The following is a 26,423-nucleotide window of genomic DNA, read 5'->3' as shown; positions in this document are numbered from 1 at the left end:
GGAGGGGCAGGGGTGATTTTAGGGAGCTGCATCTGATGATTTTCATTTTCTTAATAAAGTAGGTCACTGGGGCAAGGAATGAGGGAAGCGGGGGCACAGGGGGGCTGAGGAGGGACAACCTGATTACCTGACAACTCCAGCACTTAGAACAGTGCTTGACACATATAGTAAGCACTTAAGAAATACCATTATTATTATTATTATTAACCAGGTTTTTATCTCTCGCTAGGTCCCAGCTGGGTCTTGAACTGGAGCCCTGGTCCCCAAAACAAGCCCTTTTCGGTTGGTTGGAGTGAACGGAGGGAGTGATCTTCAGGAGAGAGGGCAGGAAACTGGGTAGCCACGGTGGGAGAGGTCCTGGCCCCGAGCTCTCTCTCCGGGCCCACCCATTTCCTCTCCGTGACAGCCAGTCTGCAGAGGAAAGCTGCTGCCTCCCTCCATCACGGCGCACATGTTGAACCTGAGACCGGACTATGAGGTGCAGGTTCTCCCGAGATCCTCGATTCCCAGCCCTGGGCCCCAGATGGAGCAGCGAGGCCCTGGCCTGAGCAGGCCTTTGACTTTTCATTCGTTTCACGGGTTGGTCGACATTTACCTGGAGCCTGCACCTGGACAGATTCAGAGGAACGTGGACTTCTGCTGACACATAAATAAATTGAATTCCGCCCCCACCCCACCCCACCCCTCCTTCTCTGTCTCTCCAGAACTACTTTCCCCTCGTTTGACCGGGCCCAGAGCACCCATTCTTTCAGGCGACCTTGCTTCGCCTGAGAACCCCACAGATACTTCTACAGGGGAAAATGCCTCAGCAGCGAGAGTCCCTCAGATGGACACTGAGGGACAGGTGCAGGTTCACGTTCTCCCTAAGGCAGAATTGGGAGTTTTCACCGAGTTCTTCCATTTGGCATGGGCAGCAGGAAAGACATCTCCGCCAGACTCAGCATCCATAATGAAACATTCCGGGGGACCCACGGAGATATATTATACCCATTTGTTATCCACTGGAAAGTGCTCACCTGTTCTACAGCTTCTCAAATTATCTGCTCTATCACCACAGTGAAGGTACTGATTGATTACCAACTCTTCCTGCCAATTGCCAATCAAGCTATCAATGGTATATATTGAACACTTACTTTAATAATTATAATTATGGTATTTGTTGAACACTTACTGTGTGCCAAGCACTGTTCTAATCCCTGGGGTAGATACCAGGTAATCAGGTTGTCCCACGTGGATTTCAGGTCTTAATCCCCATTTTACAGATGAGATAACAGGCATAGAGAAATTAATAATAATAATAATAATAATGTTGGTATTTGTTAAGCACTTACTATGCGCAGAGTCCTGTTCTAAATGCTGGGGTAGATACAGTGTAATCAGGTTGTCCCACCTGAGGCTTACAGTTAATCCCCATTTTACAGATGAAATAACAGGTCCAGAGAAGTTAAGTGACTTGCCCACAGTCACATAGTTGACCCACAGTCACAGAGCTGACAAGTGGCAGAGCCAGGATTTGAACCCATGACCTCTGACTCCAAAGCCCAGGCTCTTTCCACTGAGCCACGCTACTTTTCTAAGCTAAGTGGCTTGCCCAAGGGCACACAGCAGACAAGTGGCAGAGTCAGGATTAGGAGTCAGTCAGTGCTCTTTCCACTAAGCCACACTGCTTCTCTACTTTGTGCAGAACATTGTAAACCTGGGAGGGTACACTACAGTTAATAGATATGGTCCTTGCCCACAAGTAGCTTACCATTCAGCAGGGTAGACAGACGTAAAATTAAATTATAGGTAAGGGAAACAGCCAAATATACAAATTTGTAAATAACTGCTGTGAGCTTGGGGTTGGCATGAGTACCTAGTTGCTTAGGGGGTGGGACTAAGAGCATGGATGAGACGGGAGGGAAAAGAGGGGGGATATCTTAGTGAGGGAAGTCTTCCTGAAGGAGGTAGTAGGGCTTTGAAGATGGGGAGTATGCTGGCCTGACAGCTATGAAGAGGAGGGAACTCCAGGCCAGAGGCTCACTATTAGCTTTAAAGCTCTCCATCACCTTACCCCTTCCTACCTCACCTCCCTTCTCTCCTTCTACATCCCAACCCACACGTTTCACTCCTTGCCGCTCACCTCCTCAGTGTGCCTCGTTCTCGCCTGTCCCGCTGTCGATCCCTGGCCCACGTCCTACCTCTGGCCTGAAATGCCCTCCCTCCTCACATCTGCCAAACTAGCTCACTTCCCCCCTTCAAAGCCCTACTGAAGGCTCACCTCTTTCAGGAGGCCTTCCAGTCTGCACCCCCCCCCCTTTTCCTCTGCTCCTCCTTCCCTCCCCATCACCCCTATTCCTACCTCTGCTCTACCCTGCTCCCCGCCCTATAGCACTTGTGTATATATGTACATATTTATTATTCTATTTATTTTATTAATGATGTGTATATATCTATAACTCCATTTATTTACATTGATGCTATTGATGTCCATCCACTTACTTTGTTTTGTTTTGTTGTCTGTCTCCCCGATTCTAGACTGTGAGCCCACTGGGTAGAGATTGTCTCTATTTGTTCCCAAATTGTACTTCCCAAGTGCTTAGTACAATGCTCTGCAAAGAATAAGCGCTCAATAAATACAATTGAATGAATGAATTGTCTCACTTTATTGCTGTATTATAATTTCCAAGCACTTAGTAGAGTGCTATGCACACAGTAAGTGCTCAATAAATATGATTAAATGAATGAATGGTCTCTATTGCTGTATTACACTTTCCAAGCACTTAGTAGGGTGCTATGCACACAGTAATCCCTCAATAAATATGAATGAATGAATGAATGAATGAATGAATGAATGAATAGATGGTAGGTGAGAAAAGAGTGAGGGACGGTACATAGATTGGTCACCAGAGGATTCCATTGACAACTAGCAAGAGAACCAACATGTTGTAGTGAAAAGAGCACAGACCTGAGGCTAGGGGACCTGGGTTCTAATTCTGACTCCACCATTTGCCTTCCATGTGACCCTGGGCAAGTCGTTTAACTTCCCTGAGCCTATTTCCTCATCTGTAAAATGGGGATTGAAGCACTTTTCTCCTTCATACTTAGACCATGAGCCTATATGGGATGGGAACTGGATCTGACTGGATGACCTTGTATATTGCTTGGCACATGGTAAGCAACAAATATCTCCTCAGTTTTAAGGAAAAACCACATTTTCCAGGAAGCAAAGGGGCTTACTAACCTGTTTAGATAGAGGGTCATTCTGGGTGGAACCAAATTCTTGCTTGGTCTTAATAAAATTGAAGTTCTACGCTCTCCCAGTCTGCCTGTCTGTCTCTCTCTCTCTGTGTCTTTCTCTCTCTTTCTTCCTGACATGGGATGAGGGAGGAAACTCTTCAGATCTGGCCCAGATGAGTGAGCCCCTATATCCCACCTAGCAAAGCTTGGTTTCCCTGCTAGGAGACTGACTTGATTGTTCATGATCCTGACTTGCCCTCTGAGGCATAAGTGATGCTGATGAAACCGCTCAAGGAGCAGAGTGAGATATCTGTATGGGGGCCAGGTCTCCCTGCCCAAGAGAAGGGTGGACTGATAACACTTCCTTCCAGTTTGGTCTGGAACCTATTGCCTATTGATCAGAGCGCCGTCTCCCCCGCACCTCCACTCTCCTCAGGGGATGGGCTGCCCAACTTAAAAAAAAAATTGTTAAGCACTTACTATCTGGGGTAGATACAAGATTATCAGGCTGGACACAGTCTCTCTCCCACATGGGGCTCACTCCCCACAGTAGGAGGGAGTAGGATTTAATCCACATTTGACAATTGAGAAAACTGAGGCACAGAAATGTTGAGTGACTTCCCCAAGGTCACACAGCAAGCAATTGGCAGAGCAGGATTAGAACCCAGACCTTCTCACTCCCAGGCCGGTGCTCTGCCCGCTAAGCCACACTGCTTCTCTCGATTTGATTTTCTCTTTCTCTGTCAGCGTAAGCAAGGCCACTTAGGACATAACATCAAAATAAAAGCAGAATATGGTCCAGGCTTATGATTTGTGCAAGTGACCACTGAAAGCCCACTATTGGCAGGAAATGAATCTAGCAACTCTGAGGTATTGTACTTTCCCAAGCACTTAGTACTCTGCTCTGAACACCATAAGTGCTCAATAAATACCATTAACGATGATAAGAAGCAGTGTGACCTAGTGGATAGAGCACGGGCCTGGGAGTCAGAAGGACCGGGTTCTACTCCCATCTCCATGACTTTGCTATGTGATCTTGGGCAAATCACTTCACTTCTCAGTGCCTCAGTTACCTCATCTGTAAAGTGGGGATTAAGACCGTGAGACATGCACATAGTAAGCACTTCATATATATGATTGAATGAATGATTGTGTCCAACCCGATTTGCTTGTATCCACCTCAGTGCTTAATACAGTGCCTGACACATAGTAAGCACTAAACAAATACCATAAATTATTATTATTACAGTGATGATTATGATGACCTTTTCAGTCATGAGCTTTTCAGTCATAGGCTTCAGTTGTTCCATTTTGAGAACCTTCCTTTGATTTGCTGCCATGTCGGCCTCCTGGGGAGTGTGTGAGTATTCCGCACTGCTTTCATATTTTTCAAATTTTGTTCGGCTCAGTATTTTCATAGCCATTAAAGATCTTGACTTACAACTTGAAATAGACCCAAAGTGGATGATAATTATATATAATGATATGATGCCAGTTGGAACACAGTGAGAAAAATAAACTTAACAAGGATCACAAATTTCGAGAGTTGTCCAAAACATTTTGAATGCTCCATTCTAGTTGGTCATCAGGCACATTGCATTCCACTAGTCATTATAAGGTGGGATCATGCAACCAAATAAGCTCCTTGTGGGCAGGGAATGTGTCTGTTTATTGTCATATTGTACTCTCCCAAGCTCTTAGTACAGTACACACAGTAAGCACTCAGTAAATATGACTGAATGAACGAAAGTTCTTTTCCTCCCGAATGTCAGGCTTTGTCAGGATGACATGTTTTTTCAAAATGACACTTCGAATCAGGCCTTCTTTCAAGCCGGGCTCCTCTGGGCAGGGAACGTGTTTACCAACTCTGTTGTATTGTACTCTCCCAAGGGCCAAGGTCAGTGTTCTGCGCCCAGCTCAGTGCTCTGCACCCAGTAAGTGCTCAATAAGTATCCTTGATTGATGGATCAACTGGGCTATCACCCCAGCTTTACAAACTCTGAGGGTTTTAGGAAATTCTCCCCACGAAGACAACTGCTGTGGTTGAACAGCTCGCCCCTTGGATGGGGGCCAGAGCTCGTTGGAGTGGTCCTAGTTTCACAGCTTTTTAAAATCTTTGTTGTGCAGCCAAAACACACCATTCCTTCAGCCAAACGAGCCTGCCTAAATAAGGTGCCGCCAAGGCAGCTGATCCTCCCGGAGGCAGACAGAGCTTCCCACCCGGGTGGACCGGATTGCCCCCGATGTACAGTCGAGGGCAATGAGCAGCCCGCAGCCGATCCCACCTCCGAGCCCCCCGTCTACCAGTTTTCCCTGCAGGCGGGACAGAATATTCCTGCCGAGACCTGACGTGGCCCAGCGGCAGAGCTCTGGGGGTCAGATTCCTTGCACCTCCCTGGCCTCGAGCATCGTGTTCTCAACCTTAAGCCAGCTCACATTTATAGCACACTTTCATGTGATCCTGGGGGACAGACGGCCTCCAAGTTGATAAAGAGGAAAGCGGGGCCCGGAGAGCGACCGAGCCGTGAGGAGGACGGCCCCGCCGTTTCAGGGTTTCCTGCTAGAAGGATCCTGGGTAAGTAAACCACGGATTGTGTTGTCTTAGTCCTTGGAGGCTGTGAACTGCTTTGGACTGGCTTGGCAGCAGGCACAAGAAGTTTAAGGGCAAAGGGAGAGGTTGGGGGACAGTATGATTTTTCTCAAATAATGAAATGGCAGGTTCATTGGAACTTCTATTTTGGAACTTCCATTTTCTCTAACAAACATACAACTTTCTGTTTCTAATAAACAGTTGATTCTTTTAAAGGTGAAATAGTAGAACTGTTCTAAGGCAGGTGCTGAGATTTGAAAACTTCGCAATAAACACTCCTCTTTACAAATGTTTTAGTTCAAAGTCATATGTACTGGCCCCGGGGGTGGTTTGTTTTCTCTGGACTTCCACAGACTATGCTCGAGGATGAGGGTTTATTTATTCCCGCTGTTATGGTGTCAGCTCTGAAAAGCGCCCGTTTCCCAGGCTGGGTTTTGCTATGGTTGCTTAGCTGCACCCCCGAGGAGAACTAACCATAAATGGAGTCTGAGCCCAGATGTGACTTTTGGAAGGATTGTACACATTCTTCCCACTACAGCACTGAGGTCCTCTGATACTCAACCAGCCCCATAGAAATTACATAAATATTCCTATATTCGACTATTTCCCCAATCCCTAATCTATTTTATTGTCTATCTGCCTCGGTAGAATTTAAGCTCTTGGTGGTCAGGAATCATGTCTAACAATTCTATTGTATTGTTATTTCCCAAATACTTAGTACCATGCTCTGTACACAGTAAGTGCTCAATCAGTGCCATTGGCTGATCGATTGATTACTGAGCCCCTAATAATACTAATAATTATGGTACTTGTGAAGCACTTACTATGTGCCAAGCATTGTTCTATGCACTGGAGTAGATCAAAGGCAATCAGGTTGGACACAATCCCTATCCCACATGGGTTCACAGTCTCAATTCCCATTTTACAGATGAAGTAACTGAGGTCCAGAGAAGTGAAGTGACTTGCTCAAGGTCACACAGCAGACATGTGGCAGAGTTGAGTTTAGAGCTGCATCTATTCAATAAGACATGCTGCTTCTCTATGAACATAACCCCTATGAACATAACACTGTGCTAACCACTTAGGAAACTACAGTTAAGTTAGAAGATATGATCCCTGCCATCTACTTGATATGCATCCTACTTTCATCTCCACAGCGCTCATAGGGACAGCCATAATCATTTATATTGATGTCCGTCTCCCCCTTGAGACTGTAAACTCCTTGTGGGTAGGGAAAGGTCTACCAACTCTGTTGTGTTGTATGCTCCCAAGCACATAGTATAGGGCTCTACACCCAGGAAGTGCTCAATAAATACCATTGATTATTGATTGACTTTACAATTTAATAGGGGAGAGAGTTATAAAATAAGAGAAATGAAGAAGAGAATGGGGGAGGGGCTTAACTAATAAAGTATGTCAATTGATCTGTACAGAAGGTTTACGGGTGGGTGTGTAATCCATCAATCAATCATCATGTTTGTTGACTGTTTACCGTGTGCAGAGCACTGAATGAAGTGCTTGGAAAAGTACAATACAACAAAGTGGGTAGACAGATTCTCTACCAATAATGAGTTCACAGTCTATAGGGGGAGACAGACATTAATATAAATAAATAAATAAATAAATTACAGCTTTGTACGTAAGTGGTGTGGGGCGGAGGGAGGGGTGAATAATGAGAGCTAATCAGGGAGGCACAGGAGGAAGTTGGGAAAGAGAAGATGAGGTCTTGGTCAGGGAAGGCCTCTCAGAGGGATGTGCCTTCAAAAAGACAATAAAAGTGAGAACAACTGTCTGTCAGAGATGTATAGTGCGCAGTATGTAGTTGTTATGGAACTGTTGAGGTGGGAGTTGGAAGAACATGACCTAAGGAGAAGAAGACTTAATGGTGGAACTATCTCCCTCTTCAAATCTGCCAGATAACAGCTTTTCTCACCCCACCCAAGTTCCACAGCACTTTAAATATCCATAATGTATTTATTTATATTAATATCTGTCTCCCCCTCTAGACTGTAAGCTCCTTTTATTTTTAATGGTGTCTGTTAAGTGCTTACTATGTGTTGGGCACTAGATACTAAGCGCTGGAGTGGATACACGATAATGGGCTTGGACACAGTCCATGTCCCAAATGCGGCTTGCCATAGAAGCAGCCTGGCAGGGTGGATAGAGCACGGGCCTGGGAGTCAGAAAGTCATGGGTTCTAGTCCCGGCTCCACTAGTTGTCTGACGTGTGACCTTGGGTAAGTCACTTCGCTTCCCTGTGCCTCAGTCATCTCATCTGTAAAATGGGGATTGAGACTCTGAGCCCCTCATGGGACAAGAGACTGTGTCCAACCCGCTTTGCTTGTATCCCCCCAGGGTTTAGGTGGGTGCCAGCCACATAGAAAGTGCTTAACAAATTCCTTAATTATTATTATTATCTTAACCACCAGTTCATAGATGAGGTAACTGAGGCACTCTGATTTGCCCAAGGTCTCACAGCAGACAACTGGATAGAGCATGTTTGGAGCATGGACCTGGGAGTCAGAAGGACCTGGGTACTAATCCCAGCTCTGCCACTTGACTGTGTGACCTTGGGCAAGTCATTTCACTTCTCTATACCCCAGTTACCTCATCTGTAAACTGGAGATTAATACTGAGAGCACCATGTGGGACACAGATTGTGTCCGATCTGATTAGCTTGTCTCTACCCCAGCGCTTAGAACCATGTCTGGCACACAGTAGGCCCTTAACAAATACCATTAAAAAAACAAAACAGAACTGGGATTAGAAGCCAGCTCCTCTGACTCCCGGGCCTAAGCTCTTTTTATTAAGCCATGCTGCTCTCTGTGGGCAGCATGTCTACCAATATGTCTACCAATTCTGTTATATTGTACTCTCCCAGTGCTTAGTACATTTTATTCATTCATTCAATCATATTTATTGAGTGCTTACTGTGTGCACAGCCCTGTACTAAGCACTTGGGAGAGTACAATACAGTAATAAACGGACACATTCCCCAACTATAATGCCCTGCACAAGGTAGGTGCTCAGTTCATTTATGTAGTTGTATTTATTAAGAACTTACTGGGTGCAGAGCTCTGTACTAAGCAGTTGCAGAAGTACAATAAATGTGACTGATTGGTTGATTCCAAGAGTAGATGAGTTGAGAAAAAGGTACAGTTAGAAGATGAGGGTGGACAGAACAAAGACTGTGATCTCAACAGGAGTGAGAGAAGAGGGGATAGGTAAGAGGGACAGTGCTTTAAAGCCAATGGTCAGGATTTCTGCCTAATACAGAGAACAATGGGCAACAGTTGAAGATTTTTGAGGAGTGGGGAGTTGTGTGCAGAATGATATTGTAGAAAAATGATCTGGGTATCAGAGTGAAGTAGGTGTGGGGATGGGAGAGAATGGAGGCTGAGAGGTCAGAGAGGTGGATGAAGGAAGGCTAATGGGCATATGACAAGTGCCTAGACCGAGGTGGAGAGGAAGAAGCAGTCCAGGAAATGGACGATATAGCAGCAGACTGAAACTAAGAGTTAAAAGAGAGCCAGAGGTCAAGTATAATACCAAGAGTGTGGACTTTAATAATAATAATAATGTTGGTATTTGTTAAGCGCTTACTATGTGCTGAGCACTGTTCTAAGCGCTGGGGTAGACACAAGGGAATCAGGTTGTCCCCACGTGGGGCTCACAGTCTTAATCCCCATTTTACAGATGAGGTAACTGAGGCACCGAGACTTGCCCAAGTCACAAGTGACTTGCCCAAAGTCACACAGCTGACAAATGGCCGAGCCGGGATTTGAACCCATGACCTCTGACTCCAAAGCCCTTGCTCTTTCCACTGAGCCACACTGCTTCTCTAGAGGATTTTGATATTGTCAAGTGTTGAAAAGCAGCACGACCTAATGGATAGAGAATGGGCCTGGGAGTCAGATGGACTTACGTTCTAATTCTGGCACTGCCACTTGTTTGTTGTGTGAACTTGGGCAAGTCATTTCACTTCTCTATGCTTCAGTTAACTCATCTGTAAAATGGAGAATGAGACCGTGAGCCCCACATGGGACATGGACCGTATCCATTGTGACTAGCTTGTATCTACTCCGGGGCTTAGAATAGTGCCCAGTCTGTAGTAAGCTCTTAAAAAACACCATTAAAACAAAAAAGAGAAAACTGTGATGGAAAATTTCAGAGAAGAAGTATATTTGGGAGGGAACATGATTTAGATCTATTGAGCTAAGGGGCTATATGGGAAAATCCATGTGGAGATGCTTTGTTAGGTAATTCTCTGTTCAGAAGCAGTGTAGTTTAGTGGAAAGAGCACAGGTCTTGGGAGTCAGGAGACCTGGCTCTGCCACTTGCCTGCTGTGTGACCTTGGCTTAATTTCTCTGTCCCTCAGTTGTCTCATCTGTAAAAATGGGGATGAAGACTCTGTTCTCCCTCCCCTTTGACCTTGAGCCTTATGGGACTGTTTCTGGACTGCTTATATCTATTGCAGCACATACAGTTGCTTAGCAAATATGAATATTATTATTACTGTTTTCATCGATTACATCCTGGAAGCAAGAGAAAAGGTACAAATGTAGAGGAAGTGAAAGGTAGGAGCTAGGAAGATAGATTTCAGAGTCATCCACTTAGAGGGGGTCGTTGAAGCCATGGGAGCAGATGGGCTCCCAAAGGGAGTGGATGTTAAATGAGAAAAGAAGGGGGAACAAGACAGAGTCTTGAGGGATGCCCACAATTAGGCAGAAGAGTAGACAATGAAAAAGTCTGAAAAGGAGTAGCCAGAGTGGTAAGAGAGATCCACTTCTTAGTGTATCTTCTTATATATTTTAATCCTTAACTTGAACTCTCGAAAGTAACAGTGGAGAAAGTCATCCTCATCTGGTCCCATCTGTGGGCTAAGAGCTGAATTAGTTAAGCCTTTGGCCTCCCTTACAACCCTGTGATTCTGAATCTTTAGCTAAGAAATTAAAAGCTTCTGATATTTTTCTGCAGCACCTTTCTAAAGCAATCAGATATTTTGGGAAAAATGTCCAATTTCATATTAAAGCAAAAATATGTCTCTCAGTGGACACAGGCTGACAGTGATATTTTGGTTCCATACCGGATAACAATCTCCTAAGGGTCTCCAAAAATCCATTCCTTAATCTGAAAATTCTTAATCGCTTAATGACTCCATTCTGTATTCCCAGAAATGCACTCATATACACAGACACACACACACTGGTTACAGTCATCGTCATCTTCATCATCAGTGGAATTTATTGAACACTTACCGTGTGTGCAGAGCACTTTATTAAGTACCTGGGAGAGTATACTCCAACAGAGTTAGTAGAAACATTCCCTGCCCACAGTAAGCTTATAGTCTAGAGGGCGGTGGGCCTAGAGGGTTGCGGAAGTTTTCGGCTTCTGTGTTGACTCTAGCCTCTGGAGGAGGAGGCTACTAGAGAAGCAGCATAGCATAGTGGCAAGAGAACGGGCTTGGGAGTCAGAGGTCGTGGGTTCTAATCCCAGCTCTGCCACTTGTCTGTGGTGTGACCTTGGGCAAGTCACTTCATTTTTCTGTGCCTCAGTGACCTCATCTGTAAAATGGGGATTGAGACTGTGAGCCCCACATGGGACAACCTGATTACCTTGTATCTACCCCAGCGCTTAGAACAGTGAGCGCTTAACAAATACCATATAATAGTTATTAATTATCTGTGAGGCCTGTCCTTGGCCAGAGTGGGCCGGAGCTGACCCGAAGAAAGACAGGCCAACTGCCCATGGCATTAGGCAAGGAGAAGCTTGTTTGACAAACAAGAGGAAGCTGAGCCTCCTCTGTAATTGTAACTGTAATTTCTCCTTAGTGTGAAAGGAAGAAAGGCAGCCCTTAGAGCCCACGATGTTGGTAGCTTTTTGACCTGGCTCCCTACTCTCCACCCCCTGCTCAAAGATGTGGAAGCCAGGGGGCTCTTGGGCTGGACTGTAGTAGGAGATCAGTGAGGTGAGGTAAGATGGGGAGAGAGGATTGAGTGCTTTAAAGTCAATGGTAAAGAGTTTCTGTTTAATGTGGACAGACAACCACTGGAGGTTCTTGAGGAGTAGGGAGACATGGAGTGTACGTTATTGTTTAAAAATGATCCATACAATAGAGTGAAGTATGGAATGGAGTGGGGAGAGACAGGAGGTCAGTGAGGAGGCAGATGCAGTAATCAAGGCGGAATAATTGATTTGATCAGCATGGGAGTAGTTTGGATGAAGAGGAAAGGGTGGATTTTAGCAATGTTGTGAAAGTAAAACAGACAGGATTTGGTGACAGATTGAATATGTGGATGGAATGAGAGAAATGAGTCGAGGACAACGCCGAGGTTACGGGCTTGTGAGGTAGGGAGGATAGTGGTGTTGTCTACAGTAATGGGTAAGGCAGGGGGAGATAGGGTTTGGGTGGGAAGATAAGGAGTTCAGTTTTGAACATGTTTAATTTGACTTGTTGGCACGGCATCCAGAGAGAGATGTCCTGAGGGCAGGAGGAAATACAAGATTGCAGGGAAGGAGAGAGGTCAGGGCTGGAGATATAGACTTGGGAATCATCTGCCTAGAGATGGTAATTGAAGCCATGGGAGCAAATGAGTTCTCCAAGGAAGTGGGTGTAGATGGAGAATAGAAGGGGACCCTGAACTGATCCTTGAGGGACCCTCACTGTCAGAGGATAGGAAGCAGAGGAGGAGCCAGCAAAAGAGACTGAGAAGGAGTGGTCAGAGTGATAGGAGGAGAACCAAGAGAGGACAATGTCAATGAAGCCGAGGTTGGATATAGTTGCAAGGAGAAGGGGGTGATCCATAGCGTCAAAGACAGATGGGAGGTCAAGGAAAAGGGTTAGGATAGAGTAGAGGCCGTCAGATTTGGGAAGAAGAAGGTCGTTGTTTACCTCAGAGAGGGCTGTTTCTGTGAAGTGATGGGGTGGAAGCCAGATTGGAGGGGATCTAGGAAAAAATTGGAGGAGAGGAATTTACAGTGGGTGTAAACAACTCTCTCAAGAAGAAGTTTGGAGAGAAATGGTAGGAGGGAGATGGGGTGAGGGAGAGCGGAGGGAGTCGTCAGAATGTTTTTTAGGATGGGAAGATATAACCATGTTTGAAAGCAGGGGGAAGATGATGTTGGAAAGTGAACAGTTGAAGATGGCAATAAAGGAGGGAAGATGGGAGGAGGCAAGTGTTTTAAATAGATATGAAGGAAAGGGATCAGCGGCACAGGTGGAGGGGGTAGATTTAAGAAAGAGGCGAGAGTCACTGCAGGGATCATAGGGAGAGTCAAAGAAGGGTGGAGGAGGAGCCAGGGATTGAAGAGGAGCAGGGGAGATTTTAGGGAGATACTAATGTTGGTATTTGTTAAGCGCTTACTATGTGCAGAGCACTGTTCTAAGCGCTGGGGTAGATACAGGGTAATCAGGTTGTCCCACGTGAGGCTCACAGTTAATTTCCATTTTACAGATGAGGTAACTGAGGCACAGAGAAGTGAAGTCACTTGCCCACATTCACCCAGCTTACAAGTGGCAGAGCCGAGATTCGAACCTGATGGTTTCAATTTTGTTGATAAAGTATGTAGCCAGCTTGTTAGGGGAAAGAAATGGTGGGGGTGGGGGACAGGATGTTTGAGGAGGGATTTAAATGCCCAGAACAGCTGCTGGGGGCACAGGGTATGGGAGTGAATTAGGAAGGAGAAGTATTGTTGTGGGCCAGTGGAGAGGGCCAAAGTAAAGCAGATAAAAATGAAGTTTAGATGAACAAGGTCAGAGAAATGTCTAGATTTCCTTCAACAGTGCTCCGCAGGTCAGGCACAGGAGCAGAAGAAGTGTACTCTAGAGGTGATCCAGGGTTGTGGGTTAGTAGTACAAGACTGGGGGAGGGACAGGTGAGAAAAGGAGTTCAGTTGAATGTAGAGGGTGATGTTGAGTGTGTTGATTTGTGTGTCAAGGGGAAGGGAGTTTGGGTATGGAGACTCTAGATTATAATCACATTATGGGGCGGCTAATTTTGTTGTATTGTACTCTCCCAAGCGTTTAGTACAGTGTTCCATACATAGTGACAAATACCTTTGATTGATTGACTGTTATCAGTGAAAGTCTTTGGTCCAGGCTAAGAGACAATCACAATCTTCCTCAGGTTTTTTGGCAGTCCACAGAGCTATGCTGACTGCCTAGTGGTCATCGACAACTCCTCAGGGGATTTCAATAATGGGAGGCAGGATGGCCTACTGGAAACCTGGGTTCTTGTCCTGGCTGGGTGACCATGGGCAAATGTCACTTAACTTTTCTGTGCCTCAGTTTCTTCAAATGTAAAATTGGGATTAAAATACTTATACACCCTTCCTTGTAGAATGAGAGTCACATAAAGGGCAAGTACTGTGTCCAATTTATTTATCTTATATCTACCCAGAACTTAGCACATTGTTTTGGACCACAGTATATGCTTAGTTAATACCACTGCATATGTTTATACTGTTTTGATTTTGTTGATCATTAGTAAGAATGGTTAAGGACCCACAACCCGCACTTGTGTCTCTCCCCCTCTCCTCGGCCCCCCTCTGATTTGGGGCATCTCCAAGATCAGAGGCAGGAGCCAGTGTTTTCCAATTTGCCCCTGGCTCTTCCCACACTTGGGTCTCTACTCTGAATTGGGCAGTCCTTAAACAGGATAAATATGAAGGCTAATTTTCAATTCTAACCTTTTAGAGATGAGTTTGAACTTCCATTTCAGTTCTCGTTAAATATCAAGGAGAGCAATTGGAGATTAGTTTCCCCAGACATCAATTGCTCTAATAGCAGAGTTACTCCTAGAGTAGGGGCAATGAGAGTATTTGTTAAGCACTTAATGTGTGCAGAGCACTGTACTAAGCACTGGGAAAAAATACACAGGTGGGAATTAAACACAGTCCCTGACCACCAGTGGGGCGACGGGGTGAGGGGCTCACAATCTGAGAGTTTTCCTTAAAACCCCAGCGTCGACTTTGTAAGCTCCTTTTGGGCTGGGATCGTGTCTCTCTACTCTACTGTACTGTATTCTCCCAAATGTTTAGTACAGTGCTCTGCGCACAATAAGAATTCAATAAATATCATTAACTGATTGATTAATCATGATACTTGAAATTGATCCAGGGCACACTATGTGATTAGTTCCCTCTGTGTGTAACCCCAAAAGAGGAAAGATCTCCACCTCAGATTCAAGTCAGGGCGTTGCACTTAGAAATCTGGGCCAGGATTTGTTCCAGTGAATTTCAACTACAAATGAAATACGACATTATGCAATATAGTTGTAAATCAGCTCCAAGAGAAAGGCAGCACTCCGCAGTCAAACAGCTAACATCTGTTTGCAATTGGACACTAATGAAAATAGATTGTTTCAAGCACTCAAGGCACGGATGAAGTAGCCAATTCCAGAATGGCTGCTACCCCAAATATAGGTTTTTTGTTTGTTTTGAATGGTATTTGTTAAGCTCTTACTACGTGTCGGGCACTGTTCTAAGAGCCGGGAGAGATACAAGGTTTATCAGGTTGGACAACGTCCATGTTCCACATGGGGCTCACAGTCTTAATCCCCATTCATTCAGTCATATTTATTGAGCACTTATTGTGTGCAGAGCACTCTACTAAGCTCTTGGGAGAGTACATATAACAATAAACAGATAAATCCCCTGCTCTTAAAGGGTGCAGAGAGCATGCTTCACATGTATTAAGCCCCAGGTTCGATCCCGGTACCTCCACCTACTTTTTGTAGAAGCAGCATGGTGTAGTGGATGGAGCATGGGCCTGGGAGTCAGAAGGTCATGAGTTCTAATCTTGGCTTTGCCACTTATCTGCTGTGTGACCTTGGACAAGTCATTTTACTTCTCTGTGCCTCAGTTACCTCATCTGTAAAATGGGGAATGCGACTGTGAGCCCCACATGGGACAGGGGAACTCGATTTGCTTTTATCTATCTCAGTCCTTAGTACAGTGCCTGGCACATAGTAAGCACTTAACAAATACCTTAATTATTACTATTATTATTATTATTACAGTTTAGAGGAGGAGAGACCCATTAATACAGATATATAAATTACATGTATATGTACTTAAGCATTTATATGGACATAAATGCTGTGGGGCTGGGAGGGGCGAATGAATGTAGGGAGCCAGTCTTGGCATCAAGGGAGAAGGAGAAAAGGAAAGAAGGGCTTAGTCAGGGAAGGCCCCATTTTACAGATGAGAGAACTGAGGCACAGGAAAGTGAAATGGCTTGCCCCGGTAACACAGCAGACAGACGGAAGAGCCAGAATTAGAATCCATGATCTATCCACTAGGCCACTGCCTGACCCATGATCTATCCACTAGGCCACACTGAAGTTTCTGGGAGAATGCAGTTCTGGTTTCCTCCAGAAACATTTGACTGTGTACTCCGCTTTATAGAGAAAAATTCTTAATCTGGATGTTTTTTCCTGGGAGTCATCAGTTCTAAGAGTAGCAGAGCTTTTCAGAACATGTCTTAATTTTCTATGCAAATACAACTTTCAGTCAACCAGGATTTAAAAGAGAACGTAAAAAGCCTGGGGCCATCTGCTAGTTCTATGACATTTGATAAACTAAACACGTGAACCCATTTTCCTAAAATTTATCCTAAAGCTCAAGTTAGAACCTGACAAAGTGATTGCTCATCTCAGGTTTCTTAGCAACCGGCTGGAACAACTCACCCTTTGAATTCTAGGCCAGTCACAAGATCATCGTCTCAGATTTTCCAATTCCTTGAAAAGTATTTAGTGATATTAGAATTCGCATGACCGAAAGCCAATAACAAAATAACCACCAAATTTGGAACTGACTAGACTCTTCCCTCCAGGACCCTAAATTGCTTTTCAAACTGTTTCATCCTCAGTTCTCACAGATGGGGAAAACTCTGGTTGAAATAACTTGGCTAGTGTCGGATGGCAAAGTGCTGGCTAGCAGCAACTGGTATATGGGACACTGGGATCCCAAGACTGTATCTAAGTGAGAAACTAAGGGGCTCATCTAGAAAATTCAGGTCCCAAGCTTCAGGTCTTGAGAGTTTTACCTTTGTTCTGTACATATCAAGGGCACAGATGCTGCCATTTGCCCCAGGTGGTACAGAAGTGCTGAATTGGCAGTAGGAAAGATGAGAAATGAAGTGGGGAGGACTTGCAGTAGGGTATGTGATTTCCAAAGGGTATTGAAAATGGACTATTGATCCTTTTTCTATGGTATTTCTTAAGCACTTACAATGTGCCAGGTACTGTACTAAGCCGAGGAGTAGATACAAGTTAATCAGGTTGGACACAGTCCATGTCCCACATTGTACAGATGAAGTAACTGAGGCACAGAGAAGTGAAATGACTTGCCCAGCTCACACAGCAGACAAGTGCCAGAGCTGGAATTAGAAACCAGGACCTTCTAACTCCCGGGCCTGTGTTCTGTCCACTAGGCCATGCTGCTTCTCTATCAAAACTGAAGTGGGAGGGAATTCCAGCCAGGGGTGAGGGTGTGAACAAGAAGTCAGCATTTGGAGAGGTAAGAATGCAGCACAATAAGTAGGTTGGCTTGAGAGGAACAAAGAGTGTAAGCTGGGCTGTGGTGGGAGAGGAGAGAGGATAAGTAGGGCGTGCAGAGATCTGAATGAATGCCTTAAAGCCTATGCTCCGGGGTTTTTGTTTGCTGCAAAGAGGAATGGGAAACCACTGGAGGTTTCTGATGAGTAGAGAGGTGTGTGCAGAATGGGGTTTCAGAAAAATAATCTGGGCAAAATCATGAAGTATAGACTGGAGAAAGGAGAGACTGGAGGCAAAAATGGGTACTGATGAAAAGTCAAACAGGGTGGAACCAGTTCTTGGACCACTTGTTGGCTGTTTGGGTGGAAGGAAGGGGCAGATCCTGGAAACGTTGTGGAGGAAGAGCCAATGGGGTTTGGCAACAGATCGAATCTGATCCCGGACATTAGCAAAGATACCCAAATGGCTGATGGATGATGAGCCCAAAAGGGGCAGGAGAGACATGCAAACTGGGAGGAGAGACCACACCCTAGAGACTCACAGTGGGTGCTGTGCTGTACCAAAAGATGCTGGGAGAAAACAACAGCAAGCAGATCAGCTGGCTTGTAGAAGTCAGGGATGGGGTTGCCTTCCTGAGGTAAGAAATAGCACCAGGTCCTGAAAGTGGCAAATGCATCTGCGTAGCAAAGGCCATGTTTCTGAGCCCATGGGGCAGGAGTTTCATGTGCCATTGCCATCCACGTCTTTGCAGCCCCAACAGCGTAAGTTGGCAGGCTCTCCCCAGGAATTGCTGCATTTTTAAAGCAGATGGCTCCACCATGGCCCAGAAGCTCTGGGGAAAGGAGATTGATCCCTGCCGGTCTAGATCAGTCCCCTCTGGACTGGCCACCGAGGTCCTGAGGTCCAGCGCAGGTGGCTGGGGCAGAATTAGGAATGGGGCTGAAGAGTTTTGGTCTCCTCGAGCACAACCCCAATCCCGGAATCCCCCAGCCCCCACGGTTCTGCCCGACCACAGTTCTCCTACTACACCCACTGGTGCCTGAGAGAATGAAGCCCTCGGAAAGTTGAGAAGCCACATGGCCTTGGAGAAAGGGTATGGTTCTAGGAGTCAAGGAACCTCGGTTCTAGTCTCAATTCTGCCATTGCCTGTTGTGTGATCATGAACAAGTCCCTTAACTTCGGTGTACCTCGGTTTTCTCATCTATAAAATGGGGATAAAATACCTGTTCTTCCTTCTCCTTGACTGTGGGACAGGGACCGTGTCTGACCTCAATCAGTCAGTGGTATTTGTTGAGCATTTACTCTGTGCAGAGCACTGAATTAAGTGCTTGGGAGAGTACAACAAAATAAGCAGACATTTTCTACCCACAAAGAGTTTACAGCCTAGAGGGGGAGATAGACATTAATATAAATACATGAATTAGTACTTCTGGAAGAGGGGCTGTTATGAGCATGAAACTAGGAGAGTGATAAAGAATAGGCAGACCTGAAGCCCATGGCTCAGTGGAAAAGAGCCTGGGCTTCGGAGTCAAAGGTCATGAGTTCGACTCCCGGCTCTGCCACTTGTCAGATGTGTGACTGTGGGCAAGTCACTTCACTTCTCTGTGCCTCAGTTACCTCATCTGTAAAATGGGGATTAACTGTGAGCCTCACGTGGGACAACCTGATTACCCTGTGCTTGGCACGTAGAACATTGTTTAGAACACTTACTTAGAACAGTGCTCAGCACGTAGTAAGCGCTTAACAAATACCAACATTATTATTATATTCTTGTAGAGTGCTAAATACAAAGCCAACCAACCAGTCCTTAACCCAAACAAGTCCACATCAGCTACTACTGCTGTGGTGAGCTGTGGGAGACGAGTTTCTCCAGCCAGCTAGCAAATTAATTCATTCATTTGTATTTACTGAGTGCTGAGTGCAGAGCACTGCATGTTTGGAAACTACAATACAGCAAATGTTAGATGGGCACCCATTACAATCAATCAAGCACTGGCTGCCTAAAAAGGACTCTCTTCTAGTCCACTGGTTTCATTTTTATTTTTGTTTATGATGTACCATGAGGGGAGAGAGAGAGATACGCACACAGACAGGCAGACAGACGGGCAGATGAGAGAGAATTCCTCCCAGCCCTGCCCAATCTCATCCTGCGCCTTGGCCTTGGGAATTCCATCTGACATAGGCTCTAATGGATTCATAGGCTCTAATGGATTTCTAATGGGCAGAAATGGAGCAGCCTGGTGCAGAGTCAGAGTGGGAGGAAGCCTTAGGGATGGGGAGCCAGGTTTGAGGTTGTGGGGATGGGCCATGGGGAAGGCTGGTGACCAGGGATGGGAGGTAGGCAGAGGACAAAGGGTGAGTCCCACTAGACCATAACCTCCTTGAGGGCCGGAGTCATGCCTACCAAATCTGTTATACTGTACTCTTCCCAAGTGCTTAATACAGTGCTCTGCACACGGTAAATGCTCAGTAAGTACTTGATCAATAAATAGACTGAGTAGAAAAATATAAATTACAGTCAATCAAAGGGTGGGGAAGAAATGTGGAAAATAAACTAGGAGGTGCCATCAGAACAGTTGAAGACATCAGGCTGCATAGAAATCTGAGCTCCGATGGGCAGCTTGTGTGGGAATCGGTGCTCAATCTTCGCTCTGATGTGGCTATCGCTTCAGCTTCTTTCATGTTTTTCCCTGTCATCATTTTGTACGGGGTTATACACCATATGCCACAAGACCAAAAAAATGCTGTATTGCACTGTATCTCTACTATGATAGTATGAGGAAATGAAAGTCAATATTTCATCTTCCTAGTGATATACATCCATTCATTCAGTGGCATTTATTGAGAATGTACTGTGTGCAGAGCATTGTATTAAGTGTTTGGGAGAGTACAATACAATATTATCATCCTCATCAATGGTATTTATGGAGCACTTACTATTTTCAGTACTATATTAAGTGCTTGGGAGAGGTTGCTACAACAAAGTTGGCAGATACTTCCCTTCCCACAGTGAACTTAAAGGTTATATGAGTGCACTTGTGTATATATGTACATATTCATAATTATAATTCTATTTATTTTTAGTAATGGTGTGTATGTATCTATAATTCTATTTATTTATATTGGTGTTACTGATGCCTGTTTATTTGTTTTGATGTCTTTCTCCCCCCTTCTAGACTGTGAGCCAGTTGTGGGCAGGGATTGTCTCTATTTGTTGCTGAATTGTACTTCTCAAGCGCTTGGTAAATGATCTGCACACAGTAAGCACTCAGTAAATACGATCGAATGAATGAGTATATATGACATTTATTAGATCACAGCTTAACGTTTGTTTGTAGCTCATTGTGGACAGGGAATGTGTCCACCAACTCTGCTTATTGTACTCTCTCAAGTGCTTCATATAGTGCTCTGCACACAGTAAGCACTCACTAAATACCACTGAATGATTTGTCTGTTTTAAAGGCAAATTTCAGATGAAGCATGGCAAAGCTTAGATCTAGAAAAGAGCCCACTTACTGCCTGCAAATGAGTAGTTTGTTACTGAATTGACTGATTGAACATTTCCTGGGTTGTTGTGCTCAAGATTATGGCAGAGGACAGGATGTTCTGGAGAAAGTATGTCCATGGAGTCGTTATGAATCGGAAGTGACTCGATGGCACTTAATAGTACTGTACTTTCCCAAGCGCTTAGTACAGTGCTCTGTACTCAGAAAGCCCTCAATAAATAGGATTGACTGAGTGATTGACTGAGCGTGTACTCTAGGCAGAGCATTTAGGAGAGTACAATGGAGTTGGTAGACTAATGAAGTAGCGTTTTACTTCCTATACTCACAGTTCACAGTGATAATGAAGAAACTGTTTATTACCTTAATCACTTTTCCACACACTTGAGACTAAAATCAGTGTTTAGTGGTAAAAAACATGTCTATGTTGTGTCTTGTCCTGTGCAGCCAGGGGTAGGGCCTTTTTAACACAGTTTTGACTAGAAAACTCAGTATCTACAAGGCTGATGATAAATACGATCCCAGCTGTATATTCATTTACTGTAACAGGAAACAGTGAAAGCGTATATTGATTTGAACTAAAAAGCCTCTTTCTTTGCTGATAGAACAAATTCTTGGAGAAACTCTCAAACATAAATTTCCTGTTACTCACAGTTTCCATGAAGCCTATAACTACTGTCTGAGGATTAGAAGAAACCAGGACTCTTTATGAAAACAAGCTGCTGAAACCCACAAAAATCTAGGCATTTATGCTGAACCCAAAAACACTGAACTGTGTTGATGTATCTGAATCAAACAACATCAACATTTTTTTTTGATCAGGAGAGGAGCAGGATTTTTTTATGTGTAATTTACAATCCTAACAAGAGAAAAGAGAGTGTGTGTGTGTGTGTGTGCGTGCGTATGTGTGTGTTTTAAGGAGGTAAGAGGTGACCAGAGGCATTATGCCTGAGCAAATAGGCTTGAAAACCCTACACAGTGGGCCCATTTAAGGTATAATTAACAAGCCTTCGAGTGCATTTTGACCACAGGAAATCTAATTTTTTCTCATGCAAAAGAAGATGCAAATGAATTTAGAAACTCTTTTCTCCTGAGACATTATCCTTTAATATATCTTGGCTATAGCATTCCCTCCAAGGGACCAGGAAGCATACAAGTTTAGTATTTTAGTCTGGATTTCAATAGTCTCCCTTCTGTACTGAGTTTTGAAGGAAGGAGCCCATTCACAAATGTCTCTTGTGCACATTATTATTATTATATGCTGTCAATTCATTTCCGATTCATAGTGACTTCATGGATATACTTTCTCCAGAAGGTCCTATTCTCTGCCATAATCTTGAGCACAGCAACCTACCTCACCTTGATAACTCTCCTTCTACAACCCAGCCCACACACTTGGCTCCTGTAATGCCAGCCCTCTCACTGTGCCTCGATCTCACCTATCTCTGAGCTGACCCTTACCCCACATCCTGCCTCTGGTCTGGAACACCCTTCGTCTTCAAATGTGACAATCGCTTTTCCCCCCTTCAAAGCCATATTGAGGGCCCCTCTCCTCCAGACTAAGCCCTTCCTTTCCTCTTCTCCCACTCCCTTCTGCATCACCCTGACTTGCTCCTTTTTGTCTTCCCCTCTCCCAGCCCCACAGCACTAATGTACATGTCTGTAATTTATTTATTTGTATTGATGTCTGTCTCCCCCATCTAGACTGTAAGCTTGTGTGGCCAGCGAATGTGGTTTATTGTTGTCCTCTCCCAAGCACTAAGTATGGTGCTCTGAACACAGGAAACACTCAATAACTCTCTTCCCCTCTTCAAAGCCCTACTGAGAGCTCTCCTCCTCCAAGAGGCCTTCCCAGACTGAGCTTCCCCCCTTCTCCCTCTGCTCCCCCTCCACCCTCTGCTCCTCCCCCTTCCCCCTCCACCTCCCTTCAGTTGAGCCCCCTTCCCCTCTGCTCCCCTTCCCCTTCCCACCCCACCCTCTGCTCCTCCCCCTCCCCTCTTCCCCTCCCCTCAGCACTGTCCTCATTTGTATATATTATTTATTACCCTATTTATTCTGTTAGTGAGATGTACATCCCCTTGATTATATTCATTGTGATAGTGTTGTCTTGTTGTTGTTTTGTTCTGTTTTGCTCTGCTGTCTGTCTCCCCGATTAGACTGTGAGTCCATCACTGGGCAGGGATTGTCTCTTTCTATTGTTGAATTGTACATTCCAAGTGCTTAGTACAGTGCTCTGCACATAGTAAGCGCTCAATAAATACTATTGAATGAATGAATGAATGAATAAATACGATTGAGCAAGTGAATGAATGAATGCTAGGGTAATGACATTTATTGAGCCACTCCTGAGTAAAGTGCACAGTTTTAAGCACTTAGGAGTGACAACAGAAACCCAAACCATTTCCTACTAATCAATCAATTGTATTTATTGAGTGCTTACTGTGTGCAGAGCTCTGTATTAAGTGCTTGGGAGAGTACAACATAACAAAATACCAGGCACATTCCCTGCCCACAATGAGCTTACAGTCTAGAGGGGAAGATGCATGTGAATATAAATAAATAGATTACACATACATGCATAAGTACTGTGGGGCTATATGGGAATGGTGAATGAGGGTAGCAAGTCATGGCTAAGTAGAAGGAAGTGGGAGAAGAAGAAAGGAGAAGGCCTCTTGGAGGAGATGTGCCTTCAGTAAGGCTTTGAAGGTGGGGAGAATAATTGTCTGTCGGATATAAAAAGGGAGGTAGTTTCAGGCCACAAGAGGCTTATGCTCTTAGAGAAGTGGTGTGGCTCAGTGGAAAGAACATGGGCTTGATAGTCAGAGGGCGTGGGTTCTATTCCCGGCTCCGCCACTTGTCTGCTGTGTGGCTTTGGGTAAGTCACTTTTCTTCTCGGTGCCTCAGTTGCCTCATCTGTAAAATGGGGATTGAGACTCTGAGCCCCATGTGTGACAACCTTGTCTCTACTCCAGCTCTTAGAACAGTTCTAGGCACATAGTGAGCACTTAACAGATACATTATTATTGTTACACTCTAATGGTAGAGACATAGAGAAATGTCTAATATGCATGCATATGCAATTGCTGAACATAGACATAAATACAGGCATAAGTAATTAAATGCTTATGTGCAAGAGATGGCCGAAGGTGATAAGAGCACTAAACTGGCATACCCATGCTGTGAGCGTGCTCACAAGTCCTTTTTCCTACATCATGTTGCACTGTGTTGTCAGAAGAACCTTCCCTAATTCCTTAGCAATCTAATAGCCAATATTTGAAAACCTATTTGGTGACAAACCCTGTGTGTACGTTACTGTCTGCTATTTGGTGAAATCAGTCCCGCTAAATTGCCCAGGGGCTTAAAGTACTATTAATACCTGGAACCCATGAAGCCGGGGACCTATTCCCTGGCCTTTCTTCCTCTTCTGATTGAAAGCTAGGATCCCACCTGCTTTAAATGCTGCCCATCCAAACCTCTGATCTGTGTCCCTCCTGAACAGGGAAAGATCCCATGCATAAACGCCAAACATGATTCTATACATGCAGGTGGCAGGTGGTTTGGGAGCCAACTGTGGAGGTTCTGATGGATAAGCAGACAACTTTTGGTGAACCTAACTTAACTTACTCAGTTGGCCAGGCTGCTTAAATGTGTTGAACATATTTTTAAAAGGGGAATTCTTTTGGAAAACTCTTTGTCACCTTATATTGATTAGCAACATTTTTTTAGTAACACTCCCAGATTCTTTATGAACTAAACTGAAAGGGTCATTATCCCACTTGAAAAAGGAGAAAGAGAGGCCCAGAGAAGTTAGATAACTTTCCCAAGGTCACACAACAAGTCGAGAAAAAGGAAGGAGTCAGATTCAGCAGTCCTGATTTCCAGGTTAGTGGGTGGAATATTTAGGTGTGCTAGTTTTTTGTTTTTTGTTTTATAAAGGTATCTGTTAAGACTTACTATGAGCCAAGCACTGTACTAAGCACTGGGGTAGATATAAATTAATCAGGTTGGACAGTCCAGGTCCCACACAGGCTTAATACCCATTTTACAGATGAGGTAATTGAGGCATAGAGAAGTGAAGTAACTTGGTCAAGGTCAACCAGCAGACAAGTGGTGGAGCCGGGATTAGAGACCAGGTCCTTCTGACTCCCAGGCCTGTGCTCTATCCATTAGGCCATGTTGCTTCCCGAAACTAAATAGTATTCTATTTAGAATTACTGTTTAAACTCGATTCACCCAAATCTTTCATCCCTGAGTTAGTTATATGTGGGAACAATGGAAATAAATGATGTGTGGAAAATATTGCGCACACGTTTTCTGGATCAGGTCAAGTAAGACGAGGCAATGAAAGGAGCGGCAAGGGAGGAAGCATTTCTCCCCCAAAACAGAGTGGAAACACTGATGATCCCAGGCCCGGTGTATTTCTCTCAGACCAAGTGGAAAAGTACATCTTTAAATAAAACGAGCTTCTGAAATCTGACACGCTCTAATTGCACAATCATTTGTTTATATTTTTGGGGACAGGATAACAGGCCTATAAATACCCTATCCCAGCTGCCCAAGGTAATGCCCTTAATTCTGGCTTTAGGAGACACCAATTCATCGGTGTCTTATCTGAAGCACGAGGCTTGGCATCCTCTGTTTCAGAGCAGTGCCCGACTTTGGGAACTTTCTCTTGGACAGCCGGTCTCAGCAGCTGTCATGTCCTGGAATAACTAAAACCATCCTTAATCAATCAATCAATCAATCATAGTTATTGAGAGCTTACTGTGTGCAGAGCACTGTACTAAGCATTTGGGAGACTATGGAATAACAGAGTTAGAAGACAGGTTCCCTGCCCATAGGGAGATTCGTCCAGAGAGGAGCTTACTGTCTCGATGCTAGGGCCAACTCACCTTACACAGCTGGCAACCCAAGATGCAGTGTTTTGCCCTGGTAGATCAGTGTGGTGGGCAGGGCAGAGGTGCCATCTTTTGGATTGCCCATTGGCAATCACTGATGAGCCTCAGACCTGGGACTCCAGGACCCCAATCTGCGCGGAGGAAATGACGAGATCACGAGGGGTTTGCGGAACACCCTCGTAGTCTCTCATCCCTGCATTTCCTGGCCTGCTGAAGCACAGGGAGTCCAACAAGCTAATGACCGGGCAGAGGGGCAGCTTGTTGTAAGGTGAATGTGCTGGCTTTACCCACATTAGCCAGCTAGAGGGAGCACCAATCAACAAATGAATCGTATTTACTGAGTACTTGTGTGTGGAACACTGTACTAAGTGCCTGGGAGAGTGCAATCCATCCGAATTGGTATGGAGCACTGGAATTTGAACCCAGGCCTTCAACTTCCAGAGTGGTGCTCTTTCCACTGGGCTCAAAACAAAACTGGTGCTAGAGGCACAGTTAATCTTGCAGTTTGGTGAAAATTCACCAAGGCGCTTTCCTCGGTGACTGGGAAGACTAGGTCTTCAAATCGCTTCAATCCGATAGAGATCACCATCTTCCATTTTTCCTCAAGAGATACAAACAGTGCTTCTTTCCAATCGCCCAGACTTCTCGATGATCTGTGCTTACGGGGAGGAGTCATTCAGTCACCTTATCTGTCAGGTCTCCTTGAGAAGCTGC

General features: G+C 44.8%; 1 protein-coding gene across 7 annotated transcripts in view; it reads left to right on the top strand.

Moving 5' to 3' along the window:
- Positions 1-5,525: 5,525 nt before the first annotated feature.
- The window catches only part of LOC100084468 (transforming acidic coiled-coil-containing protein 2), a 298,341-nt gene continuing 277,443 nt past the window's right edge, over positions 5,526-26,423 (top strand). For 2 of the 7 annotated variants that reach the window (XM_029080510.2, XM_029080508.2), the window contains exon 1: positions 5,529-5,794. The gene's annotated coding sequence lies outside the window, so the exon portion shown is untranslated. Of the gene's footprint in view, positions 5,795-26,423 lie in introns of all 7 variants that reach the window. The other 5 variants (XM_029080511.2, XM_029080509.2, XM_029080506.2 and 2 more) reach the window with 4 other exon arrangements.

Source organism: Ornithorhynchus anatinus, chromosome 16 (assembly GCF_004115215.2).
Source record: "Ornithorhynchus anatinus isolate Pmale09 chromosome 16, mOrnAna1.pri.v4, whole genome shotgun sequence".
NCBI classification, from domain to species: Eukaryota; Metazoa; Chordata; class Mammalia; order Monotremata; family Ornithorhynchidae; genus Ornithorhynchus; species Ornithorhynchus anatinus.
Note: the sequence above shows the minus strand (reverse complement) of the source record. Positions and strands in the feature narration are given on the sequence as shown.